The 12,636-nt window shown below is 38.5% G+C and overlaps 1 protein-coding gene across 1 annotated transcript in view; it reads left to right on the forward strand.

The window, feature by feature from the left end:
* Positions 1-12,636, forward strand: part of LOC150078990 (patj homolog) — a 946,782-nt gene that overhangs the window by 681,639 nt on the left and 252,507 nt on the right. The gene's annotated exons all lie outside the window — the stretch shown is intronic.

Below are 12,636 nucleotides of genomic sequence, written 5' to 3' on the forward strand. Positions count from 1 at the left end.
CTTATTGCTCTTCTTTGCATTTGCTTCAAGATCCAATCCCTAAAATGAGACTTCCAGACTTGTATATAGAACTCAAGATGTGGCCTAATCAATACTGTTGCACATGGAAGACTGCTGCACAAATTGGAGCAGTGTGGCATTGGAGGCAAATTGCTGCTATGGATAAAGGGGTGGTTGAGGGGGAGAAGACAGAGAGTGGTAATCAATGGACACTGCTCATCGTGGACTAATGTTATTAGTGGAGTCCCTCAGGGTTCAGTATTGGGTCCATTATTGTTTTCTGTATTTATAAATGATATTGATGATGGTATATCAAGCTTAATGTCCAAGTTTGCAGACGATACGAAGGTTGGCCGGGTTGTCAAGGACACTACTGACACTATTCTACTGCAATAGGATCTGGAAAGGTTGAGCAGATGGGCTGAGACGGGAAATGGCAAATGAAGTTTAACATTGACAAATGTAAAGTACTACATATGGGAAACAGCAACCCCAGAGCAATGTATCAACTCTGTGGTACTACACTGACAGTGGTAGAGAATGAAAGGGACCTGGGGGCGGTTGTGCAGGCAGATATGAAGTTTTCTGAGCAGTGCAGACGGGCTGCAAGAGTAGCTCATGGTGTATTGTCGATGATATATAGGAATTTTTCTAGCAGGGATAAGGAGGTGATTATTCCCTTGTATAAGGCGATGGTCAGACCGCACCTAGAGTATTGTATACAGGTCTGGAGGCCTCATTTCAAGAAGGACGTAGAGATGCTGGAACGAGTACAGAGAAGGGCAACAAGATTAGTGAATGGAACAAAGGGGTGCTCTTACGTAGAAAGGCTTACGTTTTGCAAATTACAGTGTCTGGAGACTAGGCACTGGCGAGGTGATCTGATAGAGGTGTATAAAGCCTTGAATGGTTTGAGCATGCTCAATGCTGATGGGATTCTTCCTCTTGCTAAGAATAATCACCTGAGAGGGCATAAATTCAAATTGAGGAAAGACAGATGTAGGATAGACATGAGGAAATTTGCCTTTAGCCAGCGGGTGGTTGGTTGCTGGAATAGACTTCCATCCCTTGTCGCGGAAGTTGATAGCCTAAATAAGTTTAAGGCTCAGCTGGACAGGTATTTCAAACGAACAGAGGGATGAAGTGGAAGTGGTTGTTTTTTATTTATTTATTTGTTTTTTTTTTTTTTTTGGCTGATGCTGCATAAGCTTGCTTTCTTGCATCAAATGCCTCTACTAATGCTAATGCTAATGCTTACACAACAGGGTAATGCCTCCTTATCCTGCTAATAAAATTCTTGTGTATGATTGACAAAACTTATGAGCTGGCCTGGCAGCATGTCTGCACTGATCAGAGAACTTCATATCTGACTGCACAGTTATCCCCAGGTCTTCTTCATTTTCTACTACCATGAGTGTGATACCACATAATATTTCATGTAGGTAGCAGTAAATCTGGGATTACTACTACCCATATGAAGTACTTTCTACAGTACAACCTGGATAAGAAGTTCCTGCACAAGAAGTTTTCCCCTGTACTAGGTTTGGTTTCTTAAGTCCAAATTTCAACTCTATATGTTGTACAGTAAACCCCCGCTATTCGCGGGGGTTACGTTCCTGAGAAATTCCGCGAATACTGAGTTATGGCTCCCACAGTAATAAAGGGGTTCCGTTCCAAAGTATGAAATATATAAGATAAACTAGTATAAAATTTTGTCTATGTATGTATTATATATACCTTCATAATATGACTATGTACACAGACAGTACATAGTGAAAAATCGAAATGAAAATAAGAAACAATTTAATATTAAATGTAATATTTATTAGAAATTTCAAACCAGCGCCTTTGCTAGCTAAAAAACATATCCCGCCAGTTCTATCAAGTTTCGGTAAAGTGTTGATAAAGGAGTTTTGCCTTTTCACGAATGAGGAGTGAACTTAACAGAATTTTATTTTGAGTTCGGTCTTCTATCCACAGATTTGAAGCTTTTTCCAATTTTTCTAATTTAACATCACGAGTTACAGAGCAAATTTTTGAAGCAATTAGCGCGTTTTCAGGGACACCTCGGCGGATTTTTTCTTCCGATTTCTTGATTGATCGTACCGTTGACTCATTGATTTTATAATGTTTTGCCACTGAGGAGACATTTTCACCATTAGAAATTTTATCTAATAACTCAATTTTATTCGCTAATGTCATCACCTTCTTTGATCTTTTCACATTTCCCTTGTTATTCGTAGCCATATTTTTGTACGGGTTAACACACCCGAAAAAGTCTGTTTTACACTGCAAAACGGTAGATTTATCACTTTTGTAAGCATATCAATTAATAAATTGATAAATTTATTCAATTTATAAGCATATAAATTAAAAACAAACGACGAAACTTCCCATGGCAAGCGCATAACACATACTGAACAAGGATTAGCGAGAAACATCCACGCTCGTGATTTTGTCACCCCTCTCCCCCCACCCACTGAGCGCTGTTTTGACTGGGGAAGATAATTTTAGCCACGCCCATGTTTTTTATGACGGAAAATGTTCACGGCACTTTAAAATTCACAGTTTTTTTTAGGTTTCATTTTATATTAAATCAGCGATCGCGAATACGCGAAACCGCGAATACAGATACTGTAATGTATTATTTTCCTGTGTAAGTTTTCTGGGTAAAAAAATTTCCTGCATAAAAAGTTTGTGATAAAGAATACACAGTGTGTTATTATAATGATGTTTTCCCACTTAATACGTTTTTTGAATATAGAAATCCTTTATTTCTATATTTATTTCTTCACATGTCGAACACGTCGACCACAGTAAAGCGTTTGCCGCCAAGTTCTCACAGTTTTGAATTACTTAGTGGATTGTTGCTGTGTCTTATTGTAATTGTGACTTTCAGCAAGCTTTCAACATACCTCCTTAGCAGTTTTATTTTAACACTACAATTATTAATTATACAATATTATAATTTTCTAATTTGGAAGGGTAAACTACAAAGGAATAAAAAGAAAGGCTTTGACATTAAAAGAACAAAACTTGATGTCATAAAAACGGTGGAATCAAATCCCTCTTGCACATGAGGCGAGGTGGCAAAAAAAACTTTATATGGTAGTTTCTACAGTAAATTGAATTATGTCATGAAAAGAAGTGTTGAACTCAAATATTTCATGTAAAGTTAAAAAAGACGATCTGGAAAATATGGAGATGTGGAGAAGGCATTAGTGATTTGGTTCAAGCAGATATCTGTTACAAATGTTCCAGTTAATGGCAATTTGTTTAGAGAAGGACATCGAAATTGCTGATAGGCTTGCTGTGGATTTCATTTCTTCCAATGCGTGGGTTGATAGATTGAAGAAGAAATATGGTTTAATTTACAAAGTAATTTTCAGAGAATCTTCTAGTGCGAATATGTTACAAATTGATGAGTGGAGAAAAAGGAAACTATATATTTTGATCAAAAAAAAAGTGTGATATTTTTAATGTTGAAGAATTAGAACTCTTTTATTACTTCCTAATAAGATTTATGCATTCAAAGGACAGAATTGCCATGGTGGAAAACTGATTAAGGAGAGAATTGCAGTGCTAGTGTGGGCCAATATGGATGGCTCAGAGAAACTACCCTTGCTTGTGATAGGAAAACCCAAGAAACCACACTGCTTCAAGAATGTGAAAACACTTCCATGTAAATAAAGGAACAATAAAACAGCATGGATGACCTGTGCTCTTTTTTATGAGTATTTAAGAGCTCTAGATTCAAAGATGGCAGGAGAGAATAGAAGAATTCTTTTATTTGTGGATAACTGCCTTGCTCTTCTGAAAAACAATGACCACTTAAACGATGTCCATGTGCAGTTCTTCCCTGGGGATTCCACGTTAGTTGTGCAACCCATGGATAAGGGATTGATCAAAGTTTTAAAGATGCATTTTCGTAAGGTAACTTGTACATAAATTGCTTGCCCTTGTACAACTGAATGGAAAAACTGAAAAGTTCAAAATTTCTTAGTTAGATGCAAGGCATTATTTAGCATTAGCATTAGTAGAAGCATATGATGCAAGAAAGCAAGCTCATGCAGCATCAGCCAGAAAAAAAAAAAAAAAACCTCCACTTCACACCTCTGTTTGTTCGAAATACCTGTCCAGCTGAGCCTTAAATTTATTTAGGCTATCAACTTCCACAACAAGGGATGGAAGTCTGTTCCACCAACCCGCTGGCTAAAGGCAAATTTCCGCACATCTACCCTACATCTGTCTTTCCTCAATTTGAATTTATGCCCTCTCAGGTGATTATTCTGAGCAAGAGGCAGAATCCCATCAGCATTGAGCATGCTCAAACCATTCAAGGCTTTATACACCTCTATCAGATCACCTCGCCGGTGCCTAGTCTCCAGACAGTGTAATTTGCAAAACTTAAGCCTTTCTTCATAAGAGCAACCCTTTGTTCCATTCACTAACCTTGTTGCCCTTCTCTGTACTTGTTCTAACAGCTCTACTTCATTCTTGAAATGAGGCCTCCAGACCTGTATACAGTACTCAAAGTGTGGCCTGAACATTGCCTTATACAAGGGAATAATCATCTCGTTATCCCTGCTATAAAAATTCCTGTTTATCATTGATAAGACACCGTGAGCTACTCTTGCAGCCCATCTGCACTGCTCAGAGAACTTCATATCTGCCTGCACAATTACCCTCAGGTCCTTTTCATTCTCTACCACTGTCAGTGTAGTATCACAGAGTTGATACTTACTGTGGTTGCTGTTTACCATATGTAGTACTTTACATTTGTCAATGTTGAACTTCATTTACCACCTCTCAGCCTATCTGCTCAACCTTTCCAGATCCTGTTGCAGCAGCATAGCATGAGTAGTGTCCTTAACAACCCTGCCAACTTTTGTATCGTCTGCAGACTTGGACATTAAGCTTGATATATCATCATCGGTATTATTTATAAATACAGAAAACAATAATGGACCCAACACTGAACCCTGAGGAACTCCACTAATAACATTAGTCCATGATGAGCAGTGTCCATTGATTAAAACTCTGTCTTCTCCCCCTCAACTACCCCTTTATCCATAGTAGCAATTTGCCTCCAATGCCATACTGCTCCAATTTGTGCAGCAGTCTTCCATGTGCAACAGTTTCAAAAGCCTATCTAAGATCCAAGTATATATTATATCAAAGTTATTCCCTGCATCCAGCTCTTTAGTGACTGCATCATAGTATCCAATCAAATTGGTCAGGCAAGACTTCCCCTTAACAAAACCATGCTGTGTCCGAGCTATAACTGAAGTCTTGTCTAGCTGATCCTGCAGTGCTTCTTTAACTAGTGCCTCCATTAATTTTCCTGGAACAGAAGTTAAACTCACAGGTCTATAATTACTTGTGTCAGCCTTTGATCCTCATTTGTGAATTGGGGTCACACTTGCACATCGCGTCTATGGGTACCTCCCCTGAGTCCAAGGAAGCTCTCATAATTATGGCTAAGGGTTTGCTTACTTCCTTTGCTGCCTCCTTCAATATAACTAGATAGATCCCATCCACCCGGTGCCTTTCTTGTGTTTATCTTCAACAATTTCTTCTCCACTTTAATCTCAGTTATTACAAGATTATCTGGCCTACTGCCAGATTTGAATACACTTCTTGCATTCCCCTCGCTGAATAACTCCTCATATGTGAATGTCAATGCAAAATATTCATTTAGTTTGTTAGCTACCTGAGCAGGATCATCAATAGTTGAACCATCGATATCAAGTGGACCAATCTGATTCATCCCCTTCCTTCTAGAGTTTATATAAGTAAAGAACTCTTTGCTATTATTCTTTGCATCCCTTGCCAAAGATTTCTCATAATCTGCCTTCACCTGCCTAACCCCCTATGTAACTTGGTTACAGATCAACTTATATCTATCATAGGCTTCTGTGTCACGTGTTAATTTATATGTATCCCATGCATTTTTCTTCTCTGCCATATTTCTCATTAGTTCATCTGACATCCATTGAGGCCTAAACCTTGAACAGTATTTCTTAGTTGGTATGTAAAGCCTAGTAGCTTCCAAGATAAGTTCTTTGAATGCTTCCCATTTTGAATTTGCTGTTGATAACATCATCAGTTGGTCCCACTGTATAAAATTTAAATACTGTCTGACACCATTGTAGTAGCCTTTACGAAAGCAATAACCCTACCCTTTACCCCTGATGGTAGTTACTTCTTTGAGTAAATCCCACTTCAGCACACTGTGATCACTGCCACCTAGTGGTTCCTCTATCTGCAGATTCTTAATGCATGAAGAATCACTGCTGATAATCAAATCAAGAGTATTACTCCCTCTAGTTGCCTCCCTAACATGCTGATGTAGAAAACAATCATCCAATAAATCCACAAAAGCCTTGCTAGTGTGTGAGTGACCAACCCACAAATTCCAGTCAATATCTGGGAAATTAAAATCCTCCATTATAAGACTCTCTGATTTACTGCCCCACTCTATTTCCCTGTACAGTTTCTTATTATACTGATCAGAGCCATTAGGCCTATAGCACACTCCTACTCTCAATTTTGATCTCCCAATGCTTATGTCACACCAAACTGACTCGACACTGCACTGTCCAGCGATGTCGACTGGCTTCACTTCCTTGGATTTTATGTGTTTCTTAACTAATAGCATAACCCCTCCTCCCTTCCTATCCTTTCTGTAGACGTTGTACTCCTCAAATTCCAGTTCTGCATTCCTTATATCTATGTGACACCACGTCTCTGATATCCCAACAATATCCGCCTTTGATGCTTTGAGCAATACCTCAAATTCATCAAATTTATTTACCAAACTCCTAGCATTGGTGTACACGCAAGTATACATGTGCCTGTTCTTTTTCTTAGTTACCCTAACACAACCGATGTGTTTACTTGTACCACAATGAGTCCCAGCAGTCTCTGAAATATCCTGCATCCTGTTTTCCACGCTTCTGCTCATTCCAATAGAAGCAGTGCAAAAATCACTTTCACCTCTGCCAGTGGTTACTCTTAATCTATTAGTCCTTGTATCCCCCCCAAGCTAGCAGTTTTCTGACCCACCTAACACTGCCTCGATAGCATCAGCAAATATTCTTGCACCCTTTGTATTTAAGTGTATCCCATCTCTGTAGAAGCAGTCCCTTCTGTTAACAAGTACAGACCAGGCTGAAAAAAATTCTACCCCTTGAGCCTTGCAAAATCTTTCCAGGGCCGAATTGATCGACAAGGCTCTCATCATATACTCCCTCCTATCGTGTCTGGGCAGAATTGCAGACACTTTCAAATTCAACCCTAATTCACGGCTTTTTTTCAACAGTGACCTGTACTTGTTAAGCAATTCTGCCGGTCTCCTACTCTTGATATCATTAGTGCCAACGTGTACAACTATATCACCTTTTGTGCCCTTAAAAGATGATATCTGCTCTACAACGTCATCAACCTTTGCCCCTGGCAGACATACCCTGGTCTTGTTCCACCTATCCTTTTTACAACGCATGTTCCCCATTTCCCTGACAATGGAGTCACCAACAACTACTAGTTCCTACTGTTTAGAAGCATAATGTGATACACTGAGCCCTACTGTTCCACTGATACACTGAGCCCTACTACTAGTTCCTACTGTTTAGAAGCATAATGTGATACACTGAGCCCTACTGTTAATTAATTCCTTTAAAAAGGCTGGGTTCTATAATGATATAGAAGAAAATGTTGATAGTGTTGAAAGTGATGAACAGGAAGGGATTCGTTTTGATAAATGGGATTTCCTACAGAGTAGTTTGGGATTTACAGTAAATTTGTATGATTTTGTTGATGTAAACAGTGATGTTATTGCATGCAAATTGGCAAAATATTGAAGATATTTGCAATGAAGATCAAAATATGACTGATAGTTAGTCTGAACAAGATGAGCCTGCTGCACCAACTTTCCGAGATATAATGGTTGGCTTCTCTTCATTGCAGCAATTCATTTATAGTGTGGCCAGTGTTCCTGATTCAATGTTGAAATGTGTTAGGGAAATTGATTTATTCTGTACGAAGCTCTCCCCAAAATATTTGAAGCATCTTCTCTGGATAACTACTTGAAAAAATTATAAACGTTTTTTATTAGTAATTTTTTTTGTACTACTTATAATTATGTAATTGATTTTTATTATTCTCATTACTTTTCTTCTCATTACATCCTGGTTATAATTTTGAATTAAATCATGACTAATAAATATTGTTTTGCATTAAATGACAATTTTTATTCTTGATAGTTTTCCAACAATTCACATGGTCATTCACATGTATGTGTATCTTTTCATTTTTATTTGTGCAGTTAATATTTCTTACCCTTAGGTCATTTTGCCTTCTAAGAAGTTTTCCCTTGTAAGAAACTCCCGGTCCCTTGGCAAACTTCTTATCCAGGTTCTACTGTATTTCTTAATGTTAAATTTCAATTGCCACTTCTCAGCTCATCTGCCCAATTTATCTAGATCTTGTTTCAGTAGCCTACCCTGATTACTGTCATTAACCACCCTTCCAACCTTCATATCATCTGCAAACTTAGACATTAGGCCTGATATGTCTTCATCATATCATTAATAAATACTGAATGCAAAAATGAGCCCAGCAATAAACTCTGCGGAATTCCACTAATAACATTTGTCCATGGAGAGTTATTATTATTATTAGCCCTATGGTGCAAGGAACCCTGAGGCTTATGCTGCACCAGCCAAAAAAAATTCCTGAGTTACCCTGAGAGAGAGAGAGGGGGGGGTAGAAAGGAATCACCAAGAAAGAGAGAAGAATGAAGATATTCAGCTCAGGACCCTGGGTGTGCCAAGCCCATACTCACCAGATGTGAGCCCCTGGGGTCAATTTTGTACCCATTGATAACAATGCTCTGTCTTCTCCCACCGAACCATCCCTTTATCCACATTGTTCCAATTTTTATAGCAGTTTTTTTAAGTTCAATAGTATCAAAAGATTTTCTTAATCTAAGTATATAATATCAGAATTATTTTTGGATCCAGTTCCTTCATCACTGTGTCATAATATCCAACCACATTGGTCCGACAAGACTGATCGTTAAGAAATCTACTGCAGTACAAATACATTCTGTCTAAATGGTCCTGCATTACTTTAACTAGTGACTCCATTATTTTCCCTGCAACAGAAGTCAAGCTAACAGATCTGTAGTTACCCATGTCACCCTTTGGTCCCCATTATTTAAACGGTAATACATTTGCACATCTATAGGGACATACCCTGAATTCAAGGATGCTCTCATAATTATGGCTAAATGTTTGCTGAAAACTTTAGTGCTCTCATTTAATATAATTGGATAGACCCCATTTACTTCAGATGTTTACGTTACGTTTAACTTCAACCATTTCTCTTCCACCCTTTTTTTAGTTATCAGAAAGTCATTCAGCTAACAGTTTCTCTGCTACCTTTCTGGGAATACTGAGTGATTTTTCTGCTACTCTGTTATTGATTTTGTTTGGTAGCATGCCTGGCCCTGATCTTTTTGTCAAAATGTTTGGTTGCTTGCTTTATGATTCAACTTTTGCATTTCCTTTTGCTTTCTGCCTTCATGTTAGCCGATCGGGCTAGCCGGGCTAAAGTACCTGCCCGGCAACCCAAAGGTCGCGGGTTCGATTCCCGCCTCGGGCTTGGATCAAAGTACTGCAAAAACCTTGGGAGGTGCAATATGGCCACAGAAGCCGATGCGCCAACAACTACCAAATCAAAATCAAAAAAAAAAAAAAAAGCCTTCATGTTGCATTCTAAACAGCAATATGGGACCTTTAGTCCCTAAAGTTGATCCCTGCAATGTGAAATTGTGAAAAATTTTTTTTTTTTGGAACTTAATGAGATATATACTGCAGTTCATTTTTTCTACCTGTTTGGTCCTATAACACCCTCAACATTATAGCATACTTGGTTGAGTGGTATGTAATTACAGCCAAAGTTTTATTATAAGCTTTCAATCCTATAGGTAAGAAAGGCTCCTGGAGTTGATGGCATATACCCAGTAATTTCGAAGGAGATGGAGAAAGTGTACTGTTGTGAACCATTAAGGTTAATTGTCAGGGCATTGTTGGACTCGGAGAGATTTCTTGGGATTGAAAAAGTGCCAATGTATTTGCTAATATATAAAGGTGTTCAGGATAAGTGCAAAGTGAGTAACTGCAGACCAGTCAATGTGACTTCAGTGGTAGAGAAAATCATGGAGGCAGTAATAAAGATAAAGATTGCACAAAACCATATTTGTGTAGAATTTGAATCTTTAAAGGATATGCAAATTGTTTTGTTAAGGGCAAATCTTCTTTAACTAACCTCGTTAGCTATTTTGACACAGTTACTCATGAGCTGGATGCAGAAAATAATTATTTTCTGCATCCAGCCTGGACCATGCAATATTCTAAAATGGGCTGCAGGGTGGCTTCAAGGCAGGAGGCAGAGGACTGTTATTAAAGGTTATTCTTCAGATTGGTCTGATATTAGATATGTGATCCTCTAAGGGTCAGTTCTAGGACGACTGTTGTTTCTGATGTTTATAAATGACATCAATGAAGAGGTAGAGGGTGTGATATCAAAATTTGCAGATGATGTGAAGATTGGGAGAGTGGTTAATGATCAATGCCAAACCGTGCTCCTTCAGGGTGACTTGGATAGGCTTCAGGGATGGTCAGAAAAGTGACAGCTATATTTTAATGCAGCAAAAAGGTCTTACACTTGGGCAATAGCAACCTCAAAATAATTTATATGCTTGGTGGGGGTTAAATTATAGGGTGATTGTAAGACCATGTTTGGAATACTATGTCCTAGTATGGAGACTATACCTCAAAAAAAGACATTGACTCCTTGAAGGATACCAGAGATGGACAATCAGCTTGATGAAATCTACAAAAGGGTATCCATATGAGGAAAGACTGAGTATGTGGGCTAGAGACCTTAGCAACCAGGCACCTTAATGGGAACCCAATTAAGGTCTATGAGGCTCCGATAAGGGGATAGTAAAAAGAAAGAAGGTAAATGGTTATGCTTTCAGAACTAGAGCCCATGAATTCAAATTATGGGGAAAGAGATATAGACTAAATTGTAGGAAGCCATATTTTAGTCAATAAATTGTTAATTACTAGAATAAGTTATCTCCACTGTAGCTGACAGATTGGTTTAATTGAAAGTTCAGTTGGATAAGTTGTCTATGCGTAGAGGGAGTCACATAGATAATTTATTTTCCTTTTTTAATTTTATATATTTTATTATTATTTATTATTCATTATTATTTTATAAAAAACTTTTACTCCTTTGTGGGATATTTTCCCCCTTGTGACGGGTACTACCACCAAGTGCAGGGTGTTTTTGGTTGTGTCTGGTTACTGTTTTTATTTTTATTACTGTTCATCACGGAACTCTCTTGCTTTTCTATAGGTGTTTAGGATTACAGCTTTCTGGAGTTTCATATAAGTGTTCTCTGTGAGGCCTGTTGCTGCTAGGTTCTTTTGGAGATTCTTTGGCATCATCATGTCTGTGATTGACACGGACATTACTTGTTCTATGCATCACATTTCTATGACTTTCTGTCTTAGGTCTGTGTACCTCCTGATCTTTTCCTTGTAGGTTTTCAAGGTTGCTGGTTTCGGGCACTGCTATGTCAATCAGTTAGGTAGCCATTTCCTTCTTGTTGTTGAGGGTTATATCTGGTCTATTGAGTGGGATTGACTTGTCTATTATTATTTCATCGTCTCAGTATAGTTTGTAATGGTCTCTGGTACAGCCTGGGGTTTATACTTATAATACAGTACACTTTCTCTGATCATCTGGCATTTTTGCACTAGTTTCTGATGTATTATGCGGGCCACCTGGCCTATGAGTTGTATTCTATCTGGGTAATCACCCTGCATCCCGTGATAATGTGCTGGAGCGTTTCTGGAACCAGGTGGCATCATCAACGTGTATCATCTGTCACTCTGAGGTCCTTGGCAATGTATTTCCTGTAGTTCTTGTGGATGGTTACCTGGTCCTGGATGGTGAGCATGAATCCTTCGGTCTTGGGGAAGATCTTCCTGTTCATCTGCCATGCATTGGAAGCCATGTTATCTATGCAGTCTTGATGGAGGTCATTGTAATGTTTGCCATGGAACACTTTCTTCTCCCATCTTGCTCTCTCTTTGTTTCTTCTTTCTGTGTGAGTGGGATCTCCTTGATAAGGTTGAGTTGTGTGCCATTTGTCTGTTTTTCTTATGACTTGGTAGATTGGTGCTGAGTTTTCCTGGAAGTAATCCTGAGATTCTTAATCACCTTCTTTTCTTGTTCAATGGGGTCAGTTAATTTTCTTCTTCCTTTCCAGAGTATGGTCAGTCTTAAGGTGACCGACTTTGGGTGATGTTGGCAACTCTTCATCATCATTATCGTGGTCAATCTCATAATTTCCTCTAAAAGGTGTGATGTTGGTCCACTCTATGATCTCAAAAGAGTATGTTAGTATTGTGACTGTATGTATGTTTATGGCTGTGACTTTGTTCCCACCATTCAACTTTGATTTTAGCAGGCTTCTCTGTCTCTGTGATATTTCTCACTCAAGTGGGCCTTTATCTCGTTGTGCTCTAACTGGTGGGCCTGCATCATTCCCAGATA

The sequence above is a fragment of the Mastigoproctus giganteus genome, chromosome 10 (assembly GCF_048544385.1).
Source record: "Mastigoproctus giganteus isolate SK-2022 chromosome 10, ASM4854438v1, whole genome shotgun sequence".
Taxonomy (NCBI): Eukaryota; Metazoa; Arthropoda; class Arachnida; order Uropygi; family Thelyphonidae; genus Mastigoproctus; species Mastigoproctus giganteus.